Raw genomic sequence first — 18,389 nt, 5'->3', positions numbered from 1 at the left:
AGGTGGATGGGCCAAGAATCGGGTAGCTTAGAAAAAATATTTAGAAGCTAGAAATGATAATAATTTCTCATTTTGTTAAATTGCGAGAATAATAACTGAAAAAAGGAAAAGGTTGGTGGAAATATTTCTCGTCAAATAAGAAATAAGTTAATATAGAAAATAATCTTGCTGTATTTTACGCAATAGCTCGGCCGGCGCGCTCTCTCTCTTCGTCCTCTTCTTCACCTTCGGCTTTGCTAGATTTAGGTGCACGTTAAAGAATCCCAGGTGGACGAAATTTCCGGAGCCCTCCACTACGGCGTCTCTCATAATCATATCGTGGTTTTGGGACGTTAAATCCCAGATATTATTATTATATTACTTCGGCTTTGCTCCTACAACATGTGCGTCCGGCGTGCACTCTCCCACTGCGCCGATTTGTTCGGCGTGGGGTTCAATAACTCGGACGGGCGGGCGAACGAGTACAAAGAGAGAAAAACATAAAGAGAGACAGAGAAAGACAGAAAGAGAAAGAAAGGGAGATATAGAAGGTGAAATAGAGAAGTAGGGCGAATGAAAAGGAGGAAAGAGAATAACGGTAGAAATATATACAGGTGATTCTGTTCAGAAATAAGAAGTGGGGTTTGCTGTGCACGATAACTGTCTCTCAGTAGAAATGCCGAGAAAAATATAACGACAGAGAAAGAGGGAGAAAGAAACAGACACGTATAAGAGATTGAAAAAAGAGAGCGCTAGACAAAAATAGAACCAAAGACAGAAAAAGAGAGATAGAAAGAAATAGAGAGAAAAAGAGATAAAGAGACCTAAAGAGGTAGAATGACAGAGGAAGCGATATAGATACATATACAGAGAGAAATAGAGAGAGAGAAGAAAGAAAAGTTTAGGAAGAGCGAGAAAGAAAACAATTCGGCATATCCCACGTACCGTGGGAATCTGTGTTATGAGAAGCATGCGGCGGGAAGATGGTTGCGGCGTAATGTGTTTACATTGAGCGAAAGGTTACGAAATGACGATAAAGATATATGGAAATGGTATAGACGCACACGTATGTTCAAGAGTCGCACATGTGTTATAGAACGAGTTGTTTACAGTTGCATAACGATTCCAACAACAACATGGGTATTAACAAAACGAGGCGTGGTAAGCTGATATGTAGGGCTTATACCTCTCCGTTATGACAGGTATAACTTCTTTATTTTTTTGTTCCTGCAGCCATCTGAATAATATTTCATATTTCCGTGTATAAAATACACTATTAACCTTGTTACACGTTTTGGTTTTGAAGCTATTGTTGTGTGCGCATGTGCGGCAAGTTTGCCTTGGGCTTATATATGCATTGGTTATGAAATAATAAAGCAGTTGTTAGTCAGCGCTTGTGCCGTACGTTTGTTTTTACTGGTATATCTTGTGCGTTCGCGCTGTAATTTTAGCCTCACGATTCTGGTCACATTGTAACATATATTACCAATAGAAAACAGCGCTAAAAGACGGGAGGAAGAAAGGACACTAATCACGGCGCTGGCTATCAACCAAATGTGTTTTATTCTTGCAGTCCGCATATATATATATTCCACCAGAATCTCAAGGAAACAGAAAAGCAAAAAATGATGATTAACCTGCGCCGAGACCACTAAATGCTCAATCAGCCAGAAAAGTTAACTCCTTCGGAAGGAGGGAAATCGAGGGGAGGCTGACACATGCCTCTCCGCCGTTATAGATATGATACGCTTCAGAAATGACACGCGTGCGTTCATCATTGTACTTCTACAGGAAAATCGAATCTTTAAAAGATGGCTGGCGTCCACATTCATTACAGTGAAGAGACAGTCGACTATCTTTGGCTTGTTTAAGGACGTTGTTCGCATGCTCGCTCATGTGGTCTATAGCGCACCGCCCCGTTTGACCAACATAGTAACGCCCGCAAGAAAGAGATATCTTATACACAGCGCTCTCACAACATTCAACACACTTCTGGCGATGCTTCTTGCTACATCTTTTCTCCTTGATCTCTCGATTTACTTGCTGACACAGGCTACCAAGCTTATTTCTGCCAGAAAACAACAACCCAGCGCCTACCCTGCTGACCGCTTTCTCAGGATTATGTGCCACCTTGTGCACATAAGGAACGACCTCTACTGTTTGCGCTGAGTGTGTCACTAATTGAACAGCTGATGCGCACTTGCTTTTAAAACCAGATACGAGGCTTTCTGCGATGCTGGTCAAAAGCGTTCTTGGGAAACTTTCAAGCTTCAGGCGTGCTACTTGAGAACAAAAACTCGCTTCAACTTCGTGGTCACAGGACCTGTCAAGCGCCGCCTTCATGCAAGCCCTTGCAATGCCGCGCTTGACAATTTTTGAATGCGCAGAAGAAAAAGGGAGAAGGCTCTTTTGAGACCTAGCCGCATAACCCCAACATACATGGCTGCTTGAGAACGAGAGTTCCATGTCCAAGAAGCGTAGCCTATTGTCTGAAGGATGCTCAGTGGTCGATTCAAAGGGGCTTAATTCCACGAGGAACACGTCAAATGATTCCGCAGCAGGCTGCACGTCAGTTAGTGCCATAAAAATTAAAAAGTCGTCCACGTATCGCATCACCTTTACGATGCTAGTATAGCACGGTAAAGGTGAGAGGAAGAAGACTTCTTGGCGTGAGCGCGCGCTCACTTTTCATCATCAAGGAACAAGAGAAGGAAGACTTATCTTTGGCGCGAGCACTGTCGGTTTCGGTTTTGTGTACCGTGACGGCCGGACGCGGATAGATGGACAAGCCTCGGCCCTGAGGTGCTTCGCCCCTAAAAAAATGTTAACCCTTTCGGCCCTGGCGGTGTCAAGTGGCACCACCCCACAACGTTTCCCCTAGTACCTCGGACGTGAAACCAAAACTCAGTGGTCGATTCAAAGGGGCTTAATTCCACGAGGAACACGTCAAATGATTCCGCAGCAGGCTGCACGTCAGTTAGTGCCATAAAAATTAAAAAGTCGTCCACGTATCGCATCACCTTTACGATGCTAGTATAGCACGGTAAAGGTGAGAGGAAGAAGACTTCTTGGCGTGAGCGCGCGCTCACTTTTCATCATCAAGGAACAAGAGAAGGAAGACTTATCTTTGGCGCGAGCACTGTCGGTTTCGGTTTTGTGTACCGTGACGGCCGGACGCGGATAGATGGACAAGCCTCGGCCCTGAGGTGCTTCGCTCCTAAAAAAATGTTAACCCTTTCGGCCCTGGCGGTGTCAAGTGGCACCACCCCACAACGTTTCCCCTAGTACCTCGGACGTGAAACCAAAACTGTCCATTCTTGGGGGGATAAATCTTCAATGATCCCCACAGCGATTGACACCAAAACTGCGAGATGCTTGCGTAGATGGGAGCCGCAAAGAAGAAGCTTGAGCGAAGTCATGGGTGGCGCCGAGGCGGGTAAGCTGAGGCATGTAAGTGCCATTTTCGGGTCAACGTACCGAAGCTGTTTCAATGAGTATAAAACTTAAAAGTGAGACGTGGTTCACATTTTGCGTACTCTAGTGAGTAGCAGGAAAAAAGAATCAATTTTTCTCATTCCATGACCGCTGAGCCCCGATGACCTAATTTAATGTCATGTCTCTAAATCCATTATTAATTGCACGAATGCCTCAATTTTTCGTTTGTTGTCTTCTGAGGTCTTAAGTATTCGAAAAACACGCACAAAAGAAGTCTCCGACCAAAATAGAGAATCCAGGGCTGAAAGGGTTGAAAGGGTTCAAAATATAAAATCCCGGCAGTGAGCTTTCTGACTGTGGAGCGATTGCGTGTGGTGATACACTGTTCTTCATTATGTGCTTCGTACTACAGTTGAATGGCAAATTTTCCTGTATTAAAGGTGAATGAGCGCGATAGAAAGGTAATAACTCAAGTTTGTCGAACTGACCGATCTCTTGTAAATCCCAATGCAGGGTAGATAAACCAGTGCTTTCTACTTCGCCTGGTTCCTCAATTTGGCTACCGAGAAATATGTCGAAGCCATAGTCTTGTCTCAGCAGAGCCTAGCTATAGCTACTCGTCTACCGTGGCAGCTGATGTTAGATGATTTCCCAAAAGTAATTTACGAGTGTTATGGTATACGAATATTTCTATGTTTATGCGCCCAAATAATTGCATTGAGGCAACACAGCAGAAAACTGGGAAAAACCTCAATTAGTCACGAATAACAAAAGTACACTCAGCTCACCTTATGGGCAGATTGAATTCTCTTCTTGGATGCTTCTGCCCGGCTGAAACAATCTGCGCTAAAATGACCGACCGACATCCACTCAAAATGATTCGAGGGGTAGCTAACGGACTAGCCTAAATGGGCGCTCACATGGTATGAAACGGTACGCCTTTCGCTCCGGCAGTTGTGGTGAACTACAAAACGAGGACTGGATTCTCATTAGTTATTTTTACCGCGCCGACACGAAGATATGATAGCTTTTTTTTCTGTTATCATAAAAGATACCCTGGGGAGGTTGTCGGTTGCCGGATGTGACCGTGTCTATTTTAGGGCGTGTTAGCGTGGCGCAACGCAGTTATATTGCCTTTCAAACGGGTCGACGAGTTAGAGTACGCTCAGGTTCTTGATCAACACGGGTCCAGAGGCACGTGTACCAAAAAACAAGGTCGTAAAACTGTTAAACACTTTTACGACCTCGTTTCGCGACTTTTAAACACTTTTATGACCTGGGATCGTCGTCTGTTCGGTTCGCTACTTCGCGAGCTAGATGGTTCATTTCCTAGCGTTCCCGGATGTCCCGGGGACCATGTGTTGCTGAGTGATCCGCGGTGCGTTTTCCCAAGCAGCTTCAGGGTTATGCGCGGTAGACGTCCTTTATTGAAAATACGGCGAGCCGCATGTGAGTGTGCCAGAACCCCTATCGCGTTCCTGCGTCATGGAGCTATTGCAACCCCTTCAGCTGCGCTCCACACTCTAAGAAAAAAAAGAGTATGCGTGACTCTTTTAGGAGAGTTCTGACTTGCCACGTATACGACTCTCTTTAATAGTCACGGTGTGACTCTCTTGGTGGGTCAGGGTCGGCTCGCTCTAGGAGAGTCCCCTGACCCTCTAAGAAGAGTGGATAGACTCTCATCCGAAGGATCACGTTACCACTTATAGCGAGTCAGACGACTCTTGCCGGTAACACTCCTACGGGGGTCAAGTGAGCCACACCGAAGCTTCAAGCGACTCCACGAGTATTTTAAGCTACTCATTTGACCCTTGCGCTACTTTTGCGCGTCTACTGTTGAAAATAGTGGAGTATTCATTTTAAGCAAGTGCAATAATACTTGCCGTTCTGCCCAGCGACTGCAAAAAAAGAATAGTTCAATTTTAGCATTATTTTAATAAAACTCGTCAAAACAACACATTTTCTAGCAAAGTTATATAGAAAGCGCGAAAAGATGGTCAGTGATTTCCAATTAGGAAGTTAAGGTATTCCTCATTTACATGCTTGTATGAGTATAGCCAACTAAAATGTGTGACTGTGATATGCACAGTGTCATATGGTGCTAAATAAACAGCAGAAATTGGCATCATGTTTCCATATTTATTCTTATGATTAAGAATAAATCAAGAAGTGGTGACGGCTGGAGACATCAGACTTGTGGCTTGCTAGGTTGTTGCTCCTGTTCAGCGTGAGCACCATGAAAAACGGTATCTGAAAATAAGAAAGTGATATTATGATTAGAAAATGAAATTGCGGTAAAGGTTTGCAAAACCTACACAATAAGTGGCTCACACAGACATAATAAAGGCTAACAACAAAACAACAAATGCAAACAGGCATGGTCAGGAACCAAGTTTTTTGACGTCGAGATCAGACATGTCATATGCTAGAATTACCGCACATAGCTCCCACAATCACGAACACTCCCTCGATTCTGTAATAACGCCCTACGTCATCGCAGTGTATGCCAATCACGAAAACAGCAAACAGAAACGAGGGAAGAGTGCACGGCCGCGGCCGCACCAACGCGCGCCGTCGAAGGTCTAGAGCTTTTTCACTTTACCGGTGAAGCTTGTCCAACTTGAATGACTACCGCGTACGTTCTGGAAGCATCGTACTATATCTGCACCTCAAACTACCGTCTTGCTAGGCGATGCTATGCTAGGCGATGATCGACAGAGCTCGTATACTTCACGTACGTGCGTACATTCCGGCATACAGACCCATGGCTAAACCAACGAAAGTTTACGAGCCAAAACACGTATTTTCGTCATGGCTCGTTTTAACTTACTGAACAAGGCGGCCACGCACTGGCCCGGGAAATGTGGCGAGCAACAGCACACCGACAAGGAGGCAAGCACAAGAGAACGCCGCGAACTAGCGACGCTGACTACGGCGTGTGGTGTGAATGTATTTACGACATATATTCACGCACTGTACAGAAAACACGATCAGCCGTGCGCCGCCTTCTATGGTTGCATTCAGTTTCTCACGCGGCGACCGGTCACCGTGCCCCTGTTACACGTAAAAGCTCTCCGGCGTCAACATTATGCGACCGGTCAGCTTGTGCACGGTGCAGGTGAGCGAATGACACTCGAACGCGGTTGCTCTAATGCCGAGAGTACAATGGTAGAAGCGAGCATCGCAAGCAAAACAGAAAAGATGTTTTAATGCGCACAAGCAAGTTCTTACTGTAAACGTATAGAACACGAATCTACATATGTGATGTCCTCATTTCGTCTTGCGAGGCATGAATGTTTCGTTCGCTGTCACAAGCAGGAACACTGCACAACCGTCCCTGACCTGCAAGGCGTTCGTTGTGGTTCCGTTCTATCAGTGGCTCCGTTCTGCAATGGTGGTTAAGCCCTATTTCGCTATGCGCTTCAAATACGTACTTCATCTACTTTATCCGCTGCACGGTACGTGGATAAGAGCTCGTTCCACGCACCGTTGGGGCCCCGTGGCTACCAGCAGGTTTTGTAAACGTTGCTAGGCACAATAACCACCGGTCGAACACTGCGTAGCGAACAACGCGGCACAAACAAATGATGAATATCCGCCCCGGTTCGGTACGAGACCGGAAGCGCTCAAGCCGCCGCCGGTACGCCAGCTACACTGCACAACACGGCGTGCCACGTAATCATAGCAACGCCGCCATTGCGCCTAGTAAATATGGCCGCTATGACGTCATTTTTCCACACTTTTCTGCCAGCGTGCTAGCTGGGCATGTCCTCTCCTGTGTTCTTTCCTTCCTCCGTGTCCACGACTGTACATGTGTAACCTTACATTTCCTAATGTACAGAAATACAAGCCTCCCACTCAACGCTCCCACTCAATAGCGCTATTTCAAAAGAATACATGGCATCTACAGCCATAATCTACAGCATCTTTAGTCCGAAACTCTGGCAAAAACGGTCAAACCTCAGCTACTAATTCTCTTAGTAAAAGTGCAAGCCAATCCCACAAAAATCTATTTATGGCACTACTATTTGGTATACACAGTTTGTGGCGTCATCTATAGGTAATTTTTATACTACAATTTGACACATTTTAAACAGCACTCATTTTCTACGTAATTGTTTTAACCAGTCGGTGGCAGAAATGTTTGCAAAGTCTAGTATTTTAAGTTAAAATTGTAGCATTTGTTATACTGTATTCACAAATATCGCGACTCGGTTGTTCTGCTAGTTCTGCCTCGGTCACATGGTGTGGTTTCCCACTCGGCGCTGCTCCAAGGCTACTCTTTTTTTTAAAACGCCAGTGATCTTGTGTATGCATGTTTGCGTGCGATGCCGCGTTGCCTAGTTAGTGTGCCGCACATTTGCGCCGCAAGGACATACGTCCTCGAAGATGGCACCCTCAGCGCGCTTAAACAGGCAATCAGCGCGTGCCCAGTTCTCGGCGGCGAGGTGGACCTGACATCAATTTCGTTTCAGGCAAGTGGACGTATTCCTTTGTTCGTTTGTTAACTGAGCCTGATAAAGTAGCGTTATGCGGAAGTACTGCATACTTGAAATAGGCTCTTCGTTAAACGTTAGAGTATGAGCGGTGTTTATTTTGCTAAAGGCTGTTTCGCTTGGCCAGAAACAGAGTGATCTTCGGAAAGTTGCTGGCACCGACAAAACGACCGATCGCTCCCGTCGCAACGGTAAGCGACGAGCAACCAACATGCTGAAATTGGTTCGCTCTGGTCGCAGTGGTTGGAGTGACGCTTTTTAAATGCGAAGCATTTCTTAGCGAATTTCGGCGACTTTGAGCGTATCTAGCTATCTATCTCTCGATCTATCTAGCCGCCTACGACTTCGTGCTCTCCTGGCCGTTTCGTAAATGGAATGTATACCAAAATTGGTATGGCGTAACATGACTGTGAGACGAACATAAATGACAGGTCATAGCATGAAAATCATGACACGCATGTCATGTACAGCATGATTTACGTGTCATGGCCACGGGGTGCTTGTGGCCGTTGAAATAAATGAATACATACCTAAATTGATATGACGAGATATTTCTATATGACGAACATGAATGTCAGGTGCTCACATAAAAACCATGACATGAGTGACATGTCCGTCATGACTTACATACCGTGCTCATTGTGCGCGACGTGATTGTATAATGAACGTAAATGACAGGTGTTAACATGATAATCATGACGCGCGTCATGTACGGCATGACTTACATGACACTGTCTTGATGAGCTTCTGACCGTTTCGCTAACTGGACATATATACCGAAATCGGTATGGTGTTACGTGAGCGTATGCTGAGCATGAATGTCAGGTCAAATACGTGTCATTCGACATGCTTAACATCACGGACACTTGGTGCTTTCGCAGCCGTTTGATTAAATTCATTTGAGTCGAAATTGGTGTGGCGTGACATGAATGTGGGATGAACATTAGTGCCAGGTTGTCACATGAAAACAGTGACAAGCCTATCGTGTTCATCATGATTGATGAACATGATACCATAGGTAAGTGCCATACGTAATGTAAAGGGATCTTGTCGAGCTCCCCTGCACTCAAAAGTGCAATGTGTGTCATGCCCTTCAGGAGCGCTTCATTCATTGTACTGATTCGTTGCAGCGTTCGGTATAGGATTGCTCGCCAAGCAAATGCTTGTTAGTGCACTTTGCTCGCATAACAGCGCATCCAGGGTGACATTACTAAACTGTTTTCTAATCTGAAAGCATGCCTCTGCTTGTGCATTCTTACAATGCTTTGTGGCCCTCTGTAACAGAGCCACTTTACAGCCTTGGCATTCATTTGCCTCAGGTCTCTTCACAATATAAAATACAATTGTGCTTCACCATTCACGGATACTTGACGAGACGTTCGATGAGTATGTAGATATCTCTCCCGAAGACACTGTGCCCGACTTGTCGAAAATTCAACTGCGCCCACGAGTGGACAGTGAGAAGCAGTGTGCATCAATTTCTCAAGAGGTATTTCGATTGGTTTGTCGCATATTCAGTGAAGCCCCAGCTCCTCTACAAATTCATGTATGGGCCTCTTTTTTATTTTGCAGCACACTACAGCAAACAGTATGGTGGCCTGTGGAATCCAAAACCACGAAAGTGACATTAGCGTTTCCTTCAATCTGTAAGTGCATTTGAATGGCATAGTCGAAATTTAGTTAGTCTCGAAGGGTCACGAATAGTATTGGTTTTGGCCGTTAAAGGGACCCTTACACGATCTTACTGCAGTCTTGCTTTGCAGAGGGCAGATGCTTTTATGCTGCAATCACTTGTCTTGGTGTTGCTTCCCCCAGACCGGTGCCATCTCTACGACAGTTGGCGAGGATGAAAGAAGCTTCGCATTGCATACAGAGTGGCTCATCTGTGAGTCCCGCAAGAGTTCTCCCGATGAAGATCAAATCGATAAAAGGATGGCTTTTACGTGTGGCCAAAGACTCTGACGTCACAACAGCTAGTGTTCGTGAGGCAAAGATGAAGTACCCGTACAGGACAGACTTCGAGAGGGTAAATTAGTTGCTACTACTACAATGAACGATACACAGCATGTTAGCTTGCTTGGCTGAGGAGGCAGCTGAATTTTAAAAATATAGCTTTTGTGACGTGTTGCGATGCCTATCTTCAATGCGCAAACTCCCTTTTCCTTTACGAAACATATGTAATCCCAACTATGCAGTGCTTTCAAAATATCGCTCTTATGAAAAAGTTGGGGCTCAAATGTATTTGGGCAGAAGACTCATTACCCATGCCATTAAGTCTGTTCTTATGTCATTTAGATTAAACTGTCAGCACAATTACTTTTTTGTGTGTGTGACTCATAATTTTCACTTTCATGCACACCTCGAGAAAAACGTTGCACTTAGCATTTTTTCAGGTCAGACGCTTCAATTGAATTGTTTACAATTCAATTGTAATTCGTGTGTTTGACCGCTGTGAAGCCGCCCAGTGTATGAGGTGGCTAGGTTCCCCTCAAGCTGCTCAATGCAGCTTTTTTTGCCTGGTCATCCTCGCAACCTTGTTGTGAATAAACACACAATACAACCCTTGCCCAATTGTAAACCTCAGTGCTGTGCTTACAGATGCCATGGTCAAGTAAGATCATTGCTATGTGTATGCTGGGTTCTTGTTGCATAGCACTTCGGATGCACTTTCTTTTTGAAGTTTTGCAGTGACTTTGCAAGGCTCACTAAGACTGACCCATAGCGTTGCATCGCACAAGGGATCGACAAAATTGTGAAAATGACAGAACAGCGACAGATTCCTTGCCAAACAGCTGTATTGGCATTGCTTGAAAAGGCGCAACGAATGTCTCCTGACAGCCTGCGAACACACCGTGAGTAGCTTTACAAAGGTTTCATGGCACCTTTAGACCCGCACTTCATGACAAATGATTTTTGCTGGGTTTCGTCTTATGGTCATACCATTAGAGCACATCTGTACTTAAAGGTTTAGTTCCTTAAATGGTAGCTTCTAAAGTATACCTGTGTATAAATGTTTGGTTTTCTAAAAATATCTCGAAGATTTCAACTCTTGTCTGGTGCTGAACTAAAATTCTTTGATGGCATGTTGTTTGATCTGTTAAATGAAATTAAACTGGTGTAGTGTTGCAGTTTCATGCGTAGATAAAGAATGTTCTGTAAAATGAGTGAATACTTCAGAAAATTAACCTTTCTCGCATTTGGGGAACTTTAGGAAATGACTAAAAAAGTGCATTCAAGTGTTCACTATCAATTCTATTACTTTGCAGACATCCTGACAGTGGCATCCCTTTGGATTCTGTCTTTCAATGTCAAGGAACTCGGCCGTCGGTCATCATTGTTTGAGCAACAAGGGGTAAGTTTCTTGCAAGTTTGTCCTCATACAATGCATCTTAAATACTAGTTTCGCTCAAAAGAGTGCTCGGAAATGTGCTTTGCTTTACGGTGATAGTCCTGCGTCCAATAAACAAAGCATAATATTCATGCAGCTACTTTATATGGAACAGATATCTGAGCTAATCCAAAAAAGAAATAACCGAGTTTGAAATTGGCAACCTGAATTTCTATGAAAACAAAAATTCATTGTGGACAAAAGCCAGGAAATCACTCTCATGTGGAGTGAGGCCCACGTGCTTTTCGAAAAAAATTTTAATTTTTATGCACATAATAGCTTGCAAAGTTTTTTGCGGTACGACAAACCGCACGCGTTACAGCACTGCACCGGCGAATTAGGTTTCACAAGCTACGACACATTGAAACCAACAACCATACACGGTTCGTGCATATACTGAAGTTGGTGCGAATAATGTGTATACAATATACGTATGCATGAGTGTCGTGGGCAAAATACAGACTGAGTGTTTGTCCCGTTCTGTTGTGTCAGGTCCTACTGCGAAGTTTCACTGAGCTGAATTCATACAACTTGCCAAGCTCTCAGCGCTCCTACTCACATATGTAACTTGGAGCAAATGGAATGCAGTAAATTTATTATGAAATAAAGCTGCCGTCTCAAGGATCTTGGGCACTGCTGGCAGTGGTCTCAAAATTTACGTCTGGTACAAACCCAGAATTGCGTGCATAATGTCGGATTTGCTATTCGTATTGTTCATACTTTTTATATTACAATAAAGGCACACTAAAGGTAAACAATAAATCGCTTTAGATCGATAAATTGTGCTCTGAGAACTCTAATGTCGTTAATTTCGCCATCATAGGTTTATTAATAGAGAAAATCAAGTTCAAGGTTTCATTTTTAAATTTTGCGTTGAAATCCCGCGTGATGTCACGGACTTCAGAGTGCATTTATCGAATCTTGGGGCCACTGGCTCAACAAAATTACCCCAAACTTGGTATGTTAAGTCTATGTTCTCCTTAGAGGGCAATGTACTTCATTACCCTTATCTTATGCTTGATGAAAAAAAAGGACCTATTATTATTATTTTTACCCATTAGGAACTCGTAGTCCGTAGTAGGTGCCGTCAAAACATGTGACGTCACGGCGAATGGTGCGGAAGCTTCTAGGTGGCGTCGGCACCCACATTTTCTTTTTGCGCCTTTTCTCGCTTACTAAGCGTCTTCTCGCCGCAAGCGTGGTGTTTTTGGTATCGCGAAAGAGTACTTTACTAATATGAGGAAAACTCGTTTTGCTTTTTAGTGTCCCTTTAATGTAATGTATAACCTGCAGGAAGCTTCATGAAGGGTGACTATGTGCGAAGAGATAAAAATAAATTTCTTATTGCCTGGTGGTGATGGCGCAATATTTTTCTTGCCTCTACAGGAGCTGTGTATTCCTGCGACACCTTGCCTGGTGTTTTCTGGGGGAGAGAACATTGAGCAGGCAAACTTTCTTCACATCAGAGTAGACCGGGAGAAGCTCTTCACAGTTCAGAATGCAGAGGAGGGTCTGGCAGCTGTTATGTCTGTCTACTGGCTTTTCAATTGTCAGTACGAACGCAAGCTCTTCAATACTCTTCTAGTGTAGGAGCGTCTTTTTCTTAAACTTACCTTGAGTGCTCCTAGAGTAGTCGCCGTGAGGCTCTTGAACAAAGTTGACAAAGCTGTGGCATGTTGAATGTGAGTTAGCTGTAATTTACAGATATGTCTTTTTTTTGTCTAACCATTTCTGTAATACTTATGAAGGAAGGCAACAGTCAGTGAGACTATGGAAAACGTATGGAAATAAATGCTTTTGGTCTTTTACGTTTGAGATATAAGTCAGAACAAAACAAAATGGGTAGTCACAAGAAAAAATTAAGACAACGGAAGTTTGATCCTGACTGAAAAAACTGATCTCACCGTTGCAATAGGTGCTGTAGATCACAGCCCATATTTACTATTACCAACCTTCTTCAGCTGTATGCTGTGTACAATAAAACAGTTCTCGTAACTGTATTTGCATCGTGTTCATTATTTCATTTTTCATAAATTTTCCTTGGGGCCTAAATAATCCGCACTCTTCTATGCAAAAAGCCCACCTCTGCCATGCATGTTTCAAATGAGCTCAATGTCGTCAGGTGCTGTATATAGTGCATATTATCTGCTTGTATTTTAAAGGAGATATGTGACTGTTGAAATGGTCACCAGTATTCGTACCTAATGAATCTTTAATTTGCAGGCATGCATGTCTGGATGGTGACCAAGCATTCATCCCTTGGGCATGCATGTGTGCAGGAAGGGGCCTTGGATTGATGCCGTGCATTGTGGTCCAAAAATGGGTAGCTGTAGACCATTTACGCAGTTTGTGATGAGGTGCATGGATGTGCAAACACGTATTTTTTTACAGTATAGCTTGTTTTAAAAGGTGTATATATTCAGTATTGTCCATTTTCACCTTGAACACTGTGCCGTGCATGCACCGGCACTCCGCAGAGTGCTTCTCAAGAACGCTTTGGTAACTAGCGCGCAAACGTAGTGACAGCTGTATGTGGGACTTTCGCTGCACCACCTGCTATAGAGAATGGCGGCTCCACCAAATCACGCTTCCTTTGCGGTGAAGCTAACTTCGCTCTTGCTATGTGTACGCAAATCAAAAATCCAGCACGGTTCTCAAGAAGTGCAGCAAGTGCGTCTCGTTCTATCCAGTACGGCAAAGAGAGAAAACACGAGGACGGAAACCTGGACAAAACAAGGCACAGTAGCTGCACTTCTAGAGAACCGTGCGGGATTCTCGATTTGCGTACACATAGCAAGAGTGAGGTTAGCTTCACTGCAGAACCGCAATTTGGAAGAGCCGTGGCGCTTTAGAAGACGATGCTGCGGAGGCGCCACCTACAGCTGTCACTGTGCTTCTGCGCAAGTTTCCTAAGCGCCTGCGAGAGTCACTGCGTGGAGTGCCGGCCGCACGGTGCCCTGATGTTCAAGGTAGAATGGACGACATTGTACATCTGTTCCAGTATTAACTGATATGTGGTCATTCTATATTCGTGGTGATCTCTGGCATCAATCCTAGGTTTTTGCTCCACTGGTACATCTGTGTGGAGCACCCTTCCAGCACAGGGTCATATAAAGGGTGTTATGGCACGATAGCACCCTTTCTAAAGGGTGCAACCATTACACCCTTTAAAATTTTATGCTGTGCACCCTTTTTTAAGGGAGCTGAGCTCTGCACCCTTTCTTAGCACCCTTTTTCGAACACCCAATAGGTGCCAAAGGGTGTTCGTCTGGCGACAAGCCGATTTACACCCTTATGGGTCAGAATTTGTTTAGTGTGTAAGCACAGCCTTGAGGGATTCTTTATTTTGTTCGACAGGTGTCACGACGAAACTGAGCCCATTCGGCGACTTGTAGGCGCATGGCGAGGCCATCCAACTACGTTTTTCGCGCGACGCCATGCTTCGAAAAAGCCGGTACAGTGCAGCCATCGCCCCTAAAAACAGGACTTAAAAACAGCTACAAGAATGGACAACTATGTTCATCTAGCGGAAAACATATAAAAAAACAGCAAACATTACATAATGTGCTGCCATCTGTGAGACATTGTGACATTGTGTTGTCTCGATCATGGTTTCCGAGATGGCAAGCGCGCGGAGAGCCGCGCGCCCGCCATCTCGGAGGCCATGTCTCGACTGCAGCAGAGCCTGTATGGTTCCGCCATTCTAGCACAGGGAAGTGGCCACACTGCAGTTTGCTCATCTGTGAGTACCGGCGGGACATTCATGTCAAGTAGTCGCTCTCATGTCACGGTTGTCTTGGCGACGCTGATGCTTGGCCTCCGCTTATCGAGCTCGAAGTTCTGCGTCATTTTGGCGTCGTTGACTCCTGTGATCGGCTTCCCGCGCTCGTAGTTGGGGATTCCATATCACGGCGACGACGCTTCATATCAGCTTCCCTGGCTTTCAGCAAGGCATCTTCATGGCGTTCTTGGAGTTTGACCTCCGCTTTCCTGGCCTGACCACGTCGCGCGCGCGCGCGCGTGTGTGTCTGTGTGCGCGTGCGTATGTGCGTAACAACACACATTAGTAAGTACGCACTTAGTGGTTCAAATGCGCCCCAGTGGCCGGATTTCTCTATCGCGTTCAGCTCAAAGGCGAAGCTTAAGAGTCCCCCAATTTTTTGTCACATTATTTAACGTAGTCTGCTGTCGTTAGTACTTGACCATGGTTTGACTTCGCGACGTCCATGTAAATGACGCGACGTTGCCCGGCGAGATTTTGAGAGATTTTTCTCGCTCTTGCCGCGCGCCTTCAGTTTCACTTTCAGTTTCACTTGCGCTATGCTAGAGGTCCAGAATCGTCCTCATGAGTTAGGGAAACTGTCAGTTGTTATTATAACGTCTCGGGGACGGAAGCGAGGTTGTCCTCGCAGTAATGGGGTCGCATAGAAAGATTTATATCCGCAAAAGGACCAGCTTCCCTGCCTTTGAGTGGTGGAGGCCCAAATAGGCTCAGTGACTAGGCTTAACTCAGCCTAGTCACTGCTTTCCGCTCCCAGAAAGTATTATGAAGTCCGGATGCTTATGGTCTTTCATTGGATGTGCTGGGTGGGAGTTTTTTTATTGGAGTGAGTGTGCCCTACGACATATGGTAAATAAAAAGAAAGAGTTCAGTTTTGTGGATAAAGGCCAGGAGCGGTCGATGCAAAGGCCCGTGCGTCCAGCGCGTTAAGTCAGGTGGTCAACCGGGGCGGTAATCAAGGCCTCGTAGGTGGCGGGTGCGAGCCTAGGGAAGGCCCGGACAGGTCCCAAGTAGGTGATCGATCGTTGCCTCTGTGGCTGGAGCAACGCAGAAGGGGCGTGTCGTTGGGGGAGGCTGTGCACCGGATGTCCATGCAGCCCGGATGGCAGGAGTCAACGCGGCGCCCACACGAATCCTCCTGAGCGCAACCTCCTCTCGGCGAGTTAAGCCGCCGGGAAGGTCCGATCCACGCGGAGGAATGAGTGCACGCGTGGAGCGCCGGAGGGTTTCTTTGTGCAGGAGCAAGCTGTCCTTTGGGGACAAACGAAGTAGAGGCAGTGGGTGTTGAACTTCCGCTGGATGGCAAGCGGCATCTGCGGCCATTTAAGCCAGTGTAGACCGACGGGTCCACAATACGCCGACAGGGCAGGCGCACGAGTTAATTAGTCGGTGCACATCGGAAGCTATATCGAGGGAGCTGGTCACTTTTCGCAACTCTCGAACTGCCTGCGTGGAGTCCGTATAGACAAGCAGCCTACTGAGTGACAAGCAATCCACCTTGGGTATCATGAATGTTAATCCGTCCCGTATAGCTGCGAGCTCCGCCAACACTGATGGGAATGGTGCCTCTGTAACATAGGAGCATGTATGTCGCGTTTCAGGTAGCGTGGGGCATACGAGGCTGGTGTGCAAAACGCAGCTATCGCTAGCTGCATCTACGTATACAGCTAGTGAGTCGTCTATGGTAGTGACGATGGCCTCCTGTTCCACTTGTCGGTTGGATTGTCGCAGGCGAGTCAGTGGTCGGTTGTCGCTGGCCTGTGCCTCGAGCCATGGTGGAATTTCTGGCAAGGGTGCGGAAGGCTGTGGCAGCGTTGAATTATAGTAGGGAGCTAGAGCCGCCGCCGCACGAACAGCTTGACTTTTTAGGTGGCGAGCCATTCGACGCCGGTGTACGATTTCGTCCATGTTATTGAGCGGCGCGTCCGCCTGGAGGGTCGCGATAGGTGTTATCCGAGGAAGGCATGTGATCGCCCTCATGGCATCTCGGTTGGCGGTTTCAAGCAAGTCCCGAATGTCAGGCGTTAAAACTGAGCTCGATAAACAAGCCGAGGTTGCAGGATCGACCGCACTAAAACACGGGCCATTCGAGAGCAAGCACCTTCGGTTTTTTTAGAAATACGTCGAATTAGATGGAGGGTATTAGCACTCTTTCGACGAGCAGAGCAAACCCATGCACTCGCGGAGCCAGATGCGTCCAGTTCGACTCCGAGCACACGGATAGTGGATACAGTGCTGAGGGCTTGGCCATTTAGGCTTAAACAAATAGGCGTCTGCAGAAGGCGACGGCGACCTCGTCTGTTGGTGATAGACATGAATGCTGTCTTCGTGGCCGATAGTGTCAGTCCTATGCGCGCCCACCAGTCCGAGGCCTTGTCCAGAGCACTCTGAAGTGCAGGCTGCTGGCGTTGCAGGTCTGGATGTAGTGTCCACACAGTCAAATCGTCCGCATACAGGAGAAAGAAGGCATCTGGAATGCTTGCTAGTGGCCACGCGAGGGGCATGAGGGCAATATAAAGAGTATCGGAGCCAGCACCGAGCCCTGCGGCACACCCCGCTTCGTGACAAAGTGTCCGGTTCTTTCCTTGCCGACTCGGATGCAGAAGGTACGGTGTGTCAGAAAAGACACCACGAAGTCGCAGACACGAGGTGGAAGTTGAAGCCATTGCATTACGCGAATGATGGCAGAGTGGCTGACGTTGTCGTAGGCCTTATGAACGTCCATTGCGAGAAGGGTTCGAATGCTGCTTGTTCTTCCTTCGACGAGCACCATTGACGTCATATAGTCCAGGCCATCTTCCGTGCCCAAATGCGGTCGAAAACCAATCTAGGCCGGATGGTACCAGGCGTGCTTTTCCAGCCACCAGGAGATACGCGACGCCAACATGCGTTCAAGAGGGTTGCACAACGTACACGTTAGAGCGATCGGCCGAAGATTAGAGAGGTTGCCCGGGTGCTTTCCTGGCTTTGGTATCGGCACCACTTCGGCATGCTTCCATAATTCAGGCAGCTCTCAGGTTGTCCTCCCGGGGCAGGTTATACGGACAGTCGAATCATGGTGGGGCCTAGGAGTCGAAGTGCCACTTTATACTTCATACGTATGATGACGTCCACATCTTTGCTTTAGCTAGGGTTGAGCTCTTGATACGTCAGGCCATGTGTGACCCAACTTAAATAAAAATATTACACCATCTCCCGCTAAAGGGGACCATGAGACGATGCGAAGCCGGTGCACTTGCACGATCGCGTTCTGTTGGCGCTCGCTGGGCATGCTACCGACCTCGCGTCGTGGAACGCGAAGAGGAACACT

Source organism: Rhipicephalus sanguineus, chromosome 3, assembly GCF_013339695.2.
Source record: "Rhipicephalus sanguineus isolate Rsan-2018 chromosome 3, BIME_Rsan_1.4, whole genome shotgun sequence".
Classification (NCBI taxonomy): Eukaryota; Metazoa; Arthropoda; class Arachnida; order Ixodida; family Ixodidae; genus Rhipicephalus; species Rhipicephalus sanguineus.
Note: the sequence above shows the minus strand (reverse complement) of the source record.